The sequence below is a fragment of the Triticum dicoccoides genome, chromosome 7A (genome assembly GCF_002162155.2).
Source record: "Triticum dicoccoides isolate Atlit2015 ecotype Zavitan chromosome 7A, WEW_v2.0, whole genome shotgun sequence".
Lineage (NCBI taxonomy): Eukaryota > Viridiplantae > Streptophyta > Magnoliopsida > Poales > Poaceae > Triticum > Triticum dicoccoides.
Genome location: NC_041392.1, coordinates 51,376,666 through 51,387,192, shown reverse-complemented (window position 1 = coordinate 51,387,192; position 10,527 = coordinate 51,376,666).

The window sequence follows — 10,527 nt, the reverse complement described above, 5'->3', positions numbered from 1 at the left end:
CAACGCCGCCCCGTCCCCGTCCCCGTCGTCGTCATCCCCGTCGTCGCCGCGCCCGTCGCCGTCCCCGTCGCCGCCCCCCGTTGCCTCTCGCCTCGCTGGTGAGCGCGCACACACACACACACTTGTCAGAAATTTTTCTGTTGTTTAGAAATTGTTAGAAATTTTTCTGTTTTTTAGAAATAGTTAGAAATGTTAGAATTGTTAGAATAGTTAGAAATGTTAGAATTGTTAGAATAGTTAGAAATGTTAGAATTGTTAGAAATTTTTCTGTTTTTTAGTTATAGAAATAGTTATAAAAAAGTTAGAATTGTTAGAAATTTTTCTGTTTTTTAGAAATTGTTAGAAATTTTTCTGTTTTTTAGAAATAGTTAGAAATGTTAGAATTGTTAGAATAGTTAGGAATGTTAGAATTGTTAGAAATTTTTCTGTTTTTAGTTATAGAAACAGTTATAAAAAAGTTAGAATTGTTAGAAATTTTTCTTTTTTTAGTTATAGAAATAGTTATAAAAAAGTTAGAAATTTTTCTTTTTTTAGTTCTAGAAATATTAGAAATGTTATAGAAATGTTAGTTATATAGAAATGTTAGAAATTTTAGTTATCAAAATCCAATCATTAAAAAAATGTTACTTTTTGCGGGCATATAGCTAGTATTTGTTCTCGATGATGCCCGGCCCGCATCCTCGCCGTCAACCCGTCCGCGATGACGTCCGACTGACCCATGTCCGGGACTGGGCTCCGCCGGGTTGGCACTAGGAGGTGCTGCCTGGAGGGGGGCGCCGCTTGATGAGGAACCCGGCCCCGGGTCCTGTTCGACCCTGATCTCATTTGGTGGCGTTCGCGTGGGCCAGTTTCGGTGCGGAGGAAGCCGGCCCCGCCGGAGGTGGTATGTCACCGTGTCAGGGAGGAGGACGAGCACGTCCATCGCTACATGGTTGCATTAGAGGGCGGCAGGTTCTCCAATACCTGGCAGTTTCTTCAGGGATCTCACTTCAGCTATGATCCTGTGAGGGTTCCTTCTCTTTGGGTGTCCACCGCCCGCGCCGCAGGAACCGTGAGTGTCCTAGATTCTTCTGTAGTATTCGATCTTTATTAGCTACCTAGCCAGTGATGTACTCGATATATAATATTCAAGACGATGTATTCGAGATTATATATTATTCGAGACGATGTATTCGAGATTATATCTATTATTCGAGACGATGTATTCGAGATTATATCTATTATTCGAGACGATGTATTCGAGATTATATCTATTATTCGAGACGATGTATTCGAGATTATATCTATTATTCGAGACGATGTAATTTGAATACTAAATTGTTTTATATTTCTTTTGGCATAGTTAAATAAAAGCTATGGCGGACAATACCAACAGAGAGGGAGAACAGACCATGTTCGATATAATACGCGGGCCAGATGATGATCAGAATGAAGAAGATTATGACGGCTCCGAATTTCTAAACAACACCGGAGAGGGTGATACGATATTCGATTGCGACGACCGAGTTGATGAAGTCATGAACTACAATTATGACAACACCGGAGAGGTATATATATTTATATAAGCAGGCATCTCGTGATCATCACATGTTTTAAATGAGTTGAAGATATATTAAAGAATCGATCTTTCTTCTTTCAGCCATCCGGATCGAGCAAATCTTCAGGCAAAAGGACGAAACGAGGCCCGAACAAAAAGTTAAAGGAGGGCGTAAAGTATAATATCGAGGCAATCAAACGTAATGGCGAACCATTAGTGCCTAAGAAGATTGCGGACAAGTTCGTTCGTCAGTGCGCAGTTCTTGTGAAGGACCAACTCCCGATCTCCCTTCAAGAATGGAGAAAGCCAGCAAAGCCACGTCCAGATCTTACTTTTGTCGACGACAGACAAAAAAGTCTGCTTTGGGATACTCTCATGGAACATTTCATCCTACCAGATCATTTCACAGAAGCAGATGTGCAGAAAGTCAAGGACGCTGCTCTTAGGAAGATGGCGGTTGCATTCAAGAAGCACAAGAATCGTGAATGGGACAAGTGCGTCAAGGGAGGAAGGAAGACTCCAGTATTCGAGGGAACACTAGAGAATCAAAGTGCTCATTGGGACGATTTCGTGAAATTCAAGGATTCAGAATTATCTAAGGAACGGTCAAGAATAAACAAGGCCAATGCCGCAAAAAAGGATAAGTTCCATAAGCTGGGGCCAGGTGGCTATGCGGTGGGAATGCCTAAGTGGGATAAGTCTAAGAAAGAGATGCTGGATGCAAGTGTCACTCCAGAAACATTGAGCTGGCCCCCCAGGTGCAGGACTTGGTTCTATGCGCATGGGGGGAGTTGGACCCGAAGACAGGCAAAGTTTCCAAGAAGGCATGTCTGGACGGAGCCGAAGATAAGCTACTTGTTGCAATAGAAGAGGCTCGGTCCGGGTTGTTCGAGCCCAACAGAGAGAACGACGATCTTACATGTGCCCTGGAAAATCCTGAACACCCGGGAAGAACACGAGGCATGGGCGCTATTCCGTGGTATGAGGGGTTTTCGGACTGGAACGCCGACTACAGAACCCGTGCGAGAAAGAAGATTGCGGAGGAGAAGAAGAGGAAGATGGAGGAGGAGCAGAGGAAGCTCGACTATGAACGCCTTCAAGGCCTAGAATCAGCGCACGCGGACTTGGCAATCAAATTCCAGCGGCAGCAGGAGCAGATCGACTCACTTAGCCAGCAAAGGGGGTCTCAGCAGCTGCAGCAGCTAGCGGATGATCTAGCATTGGATACCACCGCCCCATCCATGCCGAGAAGCAGCGTGGGTTCCGCCCCGTTTGACACAATGCTGGATAGATACCCCGTGGATGATATCACGGAGAACACTAACTGCGAGCTACACTTCAAAATTAAGAACATATCCTTGAAGGTGGCGGACGGTGTTGCTTATACAAATTCCCCCGATGCAACCTTCAATTGCAACCTGATTCCAGCAGGCTATGCTCGTGTCGTGATTGATGAGGTGGTGGACCAATATTCGGGGCTAGACCTTGACATTCCTAGAGGTGACGAGGAGCACACACTCGGAGATGCCAAACATCGTATCATCCTATGGAGAAAGGATTGCATCATCTTTCGAAAGCCACCGACACCGCGTCACCCGACTCCTCGTCGAAGTCCGCCACCGAGTCAGCAGACTCCCGCTCCTCCAAGTCCACCAACGCGTGAGGCCACTCCTCCTCCTCCAAGTCCGGCAAAGTGTTAGGCCACTCCTCCTCCAAGTCCGACACAGCGTCAGACGTCCACTCCTCCTCCAAGTCCGGCACAACCTCAGGCCACTGCAAGTCCGGCACAGCTTCAGGCCACTCCTCCTCGTCCAACTCAGCCCCGTCAGCCGTCTCCGCCGCCTCAGCAATCGCAGAAGAGACACCCCGCAGCTATGGTGCATAGCGGTACGAGTCGAGGTCATAGTACAGGAAGTACAGGCGGAGGCAAGCGATATAAATATTGTCCAAACCTCACTACTCCTCTTCCTGTGAGGGCTTACGACAGGACCGAGGAGCAAACCAATGCCATAGTGTGGGCAGAAGTCGACACCCATTTTGGACCGAAACCGCCACCGCCGCCAAGAGAGAAAGTGCCTGTGGAAGTAGTTGACCACTTCATTCGTATGGCTCAACCACCAGCTCCTAAGCCTGTTGACACAGACTATGAGCGCCACATCAGGAAGTTACATCGACAACGTCTACAGAAGGAGGCGAGCTCGAGCTCGAGCAAACAACAAGCAGCTGTCAAAAATGCGGGAAAACCGTTGCCCAGCTGGGAGAACAGGCGGCGCAGTCGATCCCCCCGCTTGTTGTGCCGCCAACAACACGTGACAGTACGCGCGCCCAATATTATTGTGGCCAAATAGTTTACGTTCCCGAGGTGGGCGATGTGGTAATAACCCAGGAGCATATAATGCAGGCTGAAACTCTCAAAATCACTGTTGGACAACTCCTCGAGATCGAGGACATGCCTGTGCTTAAAGAGGAGGAAATAAAACGGAAATATGCCCGGGGCCAACCTTTGGTCAAGCCAGAAGAGTTCAAGAAGCTCCCAACGAGAATGTATGAATTACATGAATGGTACATGAACATTACCAAGAGATCCGATCGAGAGTCCCTCATGGTGCAAGTCAAGAAGGATCATTACTACCATGAGAAACCTGTGACCGTTGAGTATTCTGAACTGTTTCAGTTATACAATCAAGACGCACTCGAAAAATCTATCGTCAGTTGCTATTGTCTGTAAGTGATTTCTTTCTGTAATTTAAGTCTCAAGCTAGTTGTAGTGATCCTTTTGATCAATCATTACCTGTAATTATCCTCACTATATTCTTTTCTGTGGTATTATGCAGGATGAAGATGTATAAAATGAGAAAAGGTGGACGCTATGGCATTGGGTTCATTGACCCAAACACCGTTAATGAATACACATGGAAAATAAACAAGCATTATGAAAAGCAGGTAGAGGACAGCATGCTAGAGTTCTTGAAGCTCCTCAAATACAATGAAGATATACTACTTCCTTACAACTTCCAGTGAGTCACACTTTCTTGTACTGCAAATTCTCTGTTTTTGCCTACTAGCTAGCTACATGTTTTTGCTTACATATGTCCGCTTAATTAAGACATGCAAACGTGTGTGCATGCAGATTTCACTGGATCTTGTGTATCATTAAAGTTGACGCCGGAACAGTTGAAATACTGGACTCGCTACTCAAAGCAAATAGTGACTATAACATCTTGTTTGGGATAGTCAACAGGTAATTTCAATCATTATTAACTATATATCTCGGCCTATTTAGTTCGTCATTTCATGATATGAACTATTTAATAACCCCTTTATTCATTTTCTTTGTCGGCGGGCAGGGCTTGGGCAAGGTTCATCAGCGTCACGGAAGGCGAATGGAAACGACAGCTTCGACCCAAGGTAAGTAATTAAGTAGTACTAGCTAGCTAGCTAGCTGTCATCTCTTTAATTATCATGCTTGATTAATTATTATCTGATCAAATTAAATTCCATTCTCGTAATAAAGGCCCTGAAGCAGGCGCAGGGGGCTGATCTGTGTGCATTCTGCGTTTGCGAGAACATTCGCATGATGGCGTCCGAAAGGAGCAGATCTCAAAGACAGGAATGGGTACGCTTGTCACAACACTATTCACAATTCTTACACCATTATCGATATCTAGTCACACAACTAATACACATGCATATTGATCTCCTTCTTAACAGTTCAAAGAGGTGCGGGACAAGCTCCTAGAAACGGAGCGCGTAGAAGCACTTCAAGAGGAAATAGCGGGATTTTTGCTCGACCATGTCATAAATCCAAAGGGAGAATACTATTACCCTCTACCGCCCCCATCGACCAGGTCATGAACCACTTCCAATTGTCATCGTGCTCCGAAGGCACCAATTAGGCTAATGCCACTGGCTCTGAAGGCAACATGCATATGTAGGAGAAATTGTATATAGCTATACATGTGTGTATGTGTAAATTAATATGGTGGTTTGTGAGACATTGATGATATATATATGATTCGTTCTACTAGAAATTCTATTTATATATATATATATATATATATATATATATGTGTGTGCATAACGTGTACAATGTGTAGTACCGTAAAATACCAGCAAACGAAAAAGAATTAAAATGGAAAACACAAAATTAAATGAAAAAGAAATCATAAAACCAAAAAAAAAACCAAACATTTTAGTACCGGTTGGTGTTACCAACCGGTACTAAAGGGCTCCCGGCCCCCGGAGCTGGCTCGTGCCACGTGGTTGCCCTTTAGCACCGGTTCATGCTGAACCGGTACTAAAGGGGGGGGGCCTTTAGTGACCACACTTTAGTGCCGGTTATGGAACCGGCACTAAAGGGCCTTACGAACCGGTGCTATTGCCCGGTTCTGCACTATTGGGATCACTAGTTCCTAAAGTTGACATCTTCCAAACCCGCTTTAGATGATAGTATTATTCATACTCCAAAAATATATAAGTGAAGTTCATGTAGCATTCTACAATTAATATAAACTAACCAATATCCAAGCTCAAAATGTATAAGTGAAGCACACGAAGCATTCTATAAAACCATATTCAAAAGATTTAAGTGAAGCTCAAAGAGCAATTCTATAAGATCATACTTAAAAGATATAAGTGAAGCACATGAAGCATTCTATAAACCAATGAAGAGATATCTCATACTAGCATGGTTCTAAAAAAGGAAAAACACAAAGGACACAAATCATATGAACAAAACAAAAATCAAGGTATACCGATAATTGTTGAAGAAGAAAGATGGGATGCCAACCGGGGCATCCCCAAGCTTAGATGCTTGAGTATCCTTAGAATATTTACTTGGGGTGCCTTGGGCATCCCCAAGCTTGAGCTCTTGTCTCTCTTTATTCTTCTCACATCGGTAACTCCTCGTTCTTCGAACGCTTCATCCACACAAAACTTTAACAAAAACTTTGTGAGATCCGTTAGTATAATAAAGCAAATCACTATCTTTAGGTACTGTTGTGAACTCATTCTAAATTTATATTAGTGTAATATCTACTGTATTCCAACTCATCCATGGTTCATACCCTCCGATACTACTCATAGATTCATCAAAATAAGCAAATAACACATAGAAAACAGAATCTGTCTAAAACAAGACAGTCTGTAGTAATCTGGAGGTTTAGTAAACTTCTGTAACTCCAATAATTATGAAATAAATTTGACAATTTGTACAGAAGTAAAGTGCAAAAAATTTCAGACCCATTTGACTTTCCAGTAAAAAATGTAAAATCACGCGCTACGGCCAAAGTTTCTGTTTTTATTCTGCACATAGTAAACAAGCAATCTAATCATCCTAGAACCAAGGCTTGTCACATTATTTTTATAATATAATGGATATACATAAGGGGATAATTATTTACAGAGAAACTTTCATGAAAAATTCTACATTGTTTCCGTGAGCATGAACACAAGTGCTCAAGGTCGACCCTCACTTCTTCAATGCATAACTTTCCAATCACTTCTCTTTTTTGAAAAAAAAAATTAGGCATGAGAGGCAAGTAATATATATATATACACATATATATATATATATATATATATATATTCATTATTTTAATTTTTTTTGTATATTTCACCCACAACTAAGCATAAACAAAAAGGAAAAACAAAATCTACTTAGTGAAGAAAGCAAGCAAGCACACACGAGAATATCAACCCCACGCTATTGCTCCCCGGCAACGACGCCAGAAAAGAGCTTGATAATCCCCAAGTGCAAGGAATCATCGTAGCAATTTCCAAAGGTGGAAGTGATAAGTATGAAGTATCGAACCCACAAGGAGCTAAAGGTAAGATCAATATTCTCTCAAGCCCTATCTGCCACTGATACGACTCTACGTACACCGAACGTTTGCTTTCAACTAGCAACGAGAAATAAAACTATGTTGTGGGTATGAAGAGGGTAACTTTGTATGATATCGGAGAGCTAAAATATTAAAGTAGGTGTTGTTATCATGAAGTTGGAATATATTACTAAATATTATAAATAGCGAGTGTGGAATAATGGTGGATCGATGTGCGGAATTGTCCTAGGCAATCGTTAACAAGACCGGTAATCACTATTGCAGTTTCATATGAGGGAGAGGCATAAGCTAACATACTTTCTCTACTTGGATCATATGCAATTATGATTGGAACTCTAGCAAGCATCCTCAACTACTAAAGATCATTAAGGTAAAACCCAACCATAGCATTAAAGCATCAAGTCCTCTTTATTCCCATACGCAACAACCCCCTTGCTCGGGTTTGTGTTTCAGTCACTCACCAACCCACTATAAGCGAATCATGAACGTATTGCAACACCCTACAGCAGGAACCCCTCACGCTTGCGCGACGCGGAGGGCACCATAGGACAGCATCAAAGTAAAACATACAACTCATACCAATCTAGATCATCAATCAACCCAAAGACAAAAGATATCTACTCAAAACATCATAGGATGGCAACACATCATTGGATCATAATATGTGGCATAAAGTACCATGTTCAAGTAGGGATTACAACGGGGTGCGGGAGAGTGGACCGCGTAAAATAGATGAGGATGGTGATGATGATGGTGATGTTGATGAAGACGATCACCGTGGCGATGATTCCCCTCCCGATGGCACTCCGGTGCCACCGAGAGAGAGGAGGAGAGGTTCTCCCCCTTGTGCTTCCTCCTCCATGGCTTCCCCCCTCTGGTCCTTGGCCTTCATGGTGATGATGGCCCCTCCGGGATCCTCCTCCATGCCCTCCGGTGATGATGGCCCCCTCCGGCAGGGTGCCGGAGAGGGCCTAGATTGGTTTTCGGTGGCTACGGAGGCTTCTGGCGACGGAACTCCCTATCTAGGTTCCTTTCTGGAAGTTTTGGGTTATATAAGAGGTGTTGGAGTCAGGAACAAGGCAGGGGGGTCTCCGGGCTGTCCACGAGGCAGGGGGCGCGCCCAGGGGGGTGGGCGCGCCCCGCACCCTCGTGGGCAGCCCGAGACTCTTCTGGCCCAATTCTTTTACTTCCTGGCCTTCTTCTGGTCCAAAAATAAGCTCCGTCAAGTTTCAGGTCAATTGGACTCCGTTTGGTTTTCCTTTTCTGCGATACTCTAAAACAAGGAAAAAACAGAAACTGGCACTGGGCTCTAGGTTAATAGGTTAGTCCCAAAAACCATATAAAATAGCATATAAATGCATATAAAACATCCAAGGTTGATAATATAATAGCATGAATACTTCATAAATTATAGATACGTTGGAGACGTATCACACCCTCTGAATGTAGTCTCCGAGACTGTCATCGACTCGAAGCAGTCGACGGGAGTCTTAGACCGTTTTTCTTTATTGTTTTTCACTCGGATTAGCCGGTGATTTCTCCAAGTTTGATGGTTTTAGTGGGGGCATACTGAGTGCACCCGGTGGGTGTTGTCCCCGTGACTGTCGTCGACTGCACTAGGCGCCGGAAGTCTTAGAACTTCTGGTGTTTTGGCACTAAGCACGATTGTGACTCTTTTTTTGTGGACCGTCTTGGTGGACGTCATTTAGTGAGGGCACACCGAGTGCACCCACTGGGTGTAGTCCCCGAGACTGCCACTGATTGCGAGCAGTTGGCGGGAGTCTTTAGAACTGCATTTGTTTGTTTAGCACTCGGAGTGCAACCTTCCACTCGGTCGGATGGTTTGGTAGATTGTAGGTGTGTTCGGAAGTCTCTAATTGATCAAGCTTGTTCCTTCCATGGGAGGATTAACTCCCGTATTTGGTACTGGTCAAGCTTGTTTCTTTTTTGGCGGGTTTTACTTTGATATTTGGTATTGGTCAAGCTTGTTCCTTCCTCAGAAAGGTTTTTTGTCTCCCATCCGACTAACTTTTGTTGTTTTGTAAGAGAGGGCTTGTGAGCTTGGTGCCCCCTATGCCATGTTGGAGAAGGAGGTGTTGCAGCTCCGAGTGGACCTGGAAGCCGAGAAGCACAAAAATGAGTGCCTTGAGAAGGAGAAGTGTGCCTTAGGAGGTTGGTCTTTTCGTCCGACTGTTCTCCAAAAAATTATTTCCTTTTGATTCGATCGAACTCTCTTAAGCAGATGTTCATAGCAAGAATGTTCACCTTGTAAATAGGCCAAGACCAAGACCAAGGCCGCCGAGGACAAGTTGGCATCAGTCAGGAAGCTTGAAGAGGAGAACAAGACTCTGAAGGCTGCTGCTGAGGTGGCCGGGCATGAGATCTCCGAGCTCAAAAAGCAGTATGCCAAGTGGGAGACGAAGTGTACCACTCAGGCGAGTGCCTTTGAGCAGGAGAAGAAGAATCTGAACGAGAAGGTCATCCAACTCCTCAAGAAGAAAGCAGCCCTTGAGCAGTACATTGAAGACTTCAGCGAGGAGATGAATGCGAAGCTCGCAGGTAGGACTTTCGGTCGAGTGAATCCCGCCTGCTTCCGAATTCTTGCAAGTGTTGACTCTTGTGTTGTTTCTGTTGACAGAATACTGCCCCAACATGGAGCTGGAGGCTGAAAGGATCGAGAGAGATATCTAGACCCTACAAGGTTGCATTGCTCGTCAATGACAAGGCTGCCCTGGCCATCCTTCGCTTGGAAGATCGTCTCGACAACGCCCTGGGGTACATCACTTGGCTGAGGGGCGATCGACAAGGAGCTGCAGCCAGAGGGGACCGCCTAGAATGATCTGGAATCGATGATGGCCCATCTGAACGTGATTCCCCACCGAGTGCAAGCATGCAAGAAATCAGCAGCCTGCTGCGGAGCCGATGTTGCAATCTCGCTCATCTGTGTCCACTGCAAGGACGTGAATGAAGAGAAGCTGAAGTCCCTCAAGGTCGCTAACACGAAGAAACTCAAGTTTGAGGACTTCATGGAGACGTTCATTGAAGCCACCACTCGGATCGTAGACGGTGTCGACTTGGACACCTTCATCGGCACAGCCAGTCCTTGGCCCGATGCGTAATCTAAAACTCTTAGTCCCGGATGAATTT